Source organism: Herpailurus yagouaroundi, unplaced genomic scaffold, assembly GCF_014898765.1.
Source record: "Herpailurus yagouaroundi ecotype Mexico unplaced genomic scaffold, PumYag 67793, whole genome shotgun sequence".
Classification (NCBI taxonomy): domain Eukaryota; kingdom Metazoa; phylum Chordata; class Mammalia; order Carnivora; family Felidae; genus Herpailurus; species Herpailurus yagouaroundi.
Window position 1 is genome coordinate 16,017,502 of NW_024420586.1, and position 1,465 is coordinate 16,018,966.

The window sequence follows — 1,465 nt, forward strand, 5'->3', positions numbered from 1 at the left end:
GTATCGGGCCTGCTGCTGACAAATCTGTGCCTGTTTCCAAGAGGCCCGGTACCCCGAGTAGAATAGGAGCTGCAGGAGGGCCTTGGTACTTTTCATACAGTCTTCTTGGATGTCGCTGGCAAGGAGGAAGTCGTCTACATATTGGAGGAGGACACACCCTGTGGTTTCCCTTGGAAAGTCAGCGAGGTCTGCAGTTAGTGCTTCCCCAGAAAGAGTGGGTGAGTTCTTGAAACCTAGGGGAAGTCGTGTCCAGGTCAGCTGCATCTGGCGCCCTGTAACGGGCTCAGTCCATTTGAAGGCAAACAATGGTTGACTTTGAGGAGCTAGGCAGAGGCAGAAGAAAGCATCCTTTAGGTCGAGGCATGTAAACCATCTGGCTGACCCCGGAATTTGGCTGAGGAGAGTATACAGGTTCGGAACCACTGGGTGTAAGGAAACAGTCACTTTGTTAATGGTCCTCAAATCCTGTACCGGTCGGGATCCTCCTTCTGGCTTCTTGACTAGCAAGAGCAGGGTATTCCAAGCTGATTGGCACTCAATTAGAATACCTGCTTCTTTGATCTTGGTCAGGTGCTCCTGTATACCCATTCTAGCCTCAAGTAGATGGGGGTACTGCCTTTGTCTCTGAGGTTGGGCTCTAGGGATCAGGTCAACAATGATAGCGGCCCAACTCCAAGCTAGTCCAGGTGGATTATCTTCAGCCCATACAGAGGAGAATGTAAGCCTGAATTCTGAGGGGCTACAGGGTAAGGCCTGGGCACAGAATAGTCTCCATTCTTCTTCTCTTGGCAGGGTCATCGCCAAGACCAGGGTTTTCTTCTGCCTTGGTTTAATTGGAGGCTAGTGTGTCCAGTGGGTTCAAAAGTTATCTTGGCCCCAAGTTTGGAGAGCAGATCCTGGCCCAGGAGAGGAATCAGGCAGTCAGGTAAGTAGAGGAACTCGTGCCAGACCTTGTGGCCCCCAAGTTCACATTGTCAAGCTTGACAAAAGGACTGTTGCATTGCCTGTGTCCCAGTAGCCCCAAGTATGGTTGCTGTCTTTTGGCTTAAGGGCGCCACTGGGGAAGGAACAATGGAGTATTCAGCCCCAGTGTCAACCATGAAAGTTATTCTTCAGCCTCCTACCTTCATTTCGACTGTTGGGTCATGGGGGCCAAGAGAGAAAGAGCCCGGTCCCCCTCAGTCCAATTCTATCCCAGCTAGACTGACAAGGTTCTTGCCTCGAGGTTCCTTCCAATATCGGCTGGGTTTTGAGGGCCCCTTCCAATTTGGACATTCATTCTTCCAGTGTCCCTTCTCTTTGCAGTATGCACATTGGTCCTTTGCTAAGGGGGCTCTGGGCTTCCCCCCTTTTGGTGGTTGGGAACTTCCCATCTTTGCAGCATCTGTTTCTTTTAGTGCTGCTGCGAGAAGGGTGGCCTTCTTTTTTAGTCTTCTCTCTGCTTCTCTTTTGGCTGCAACTTCTC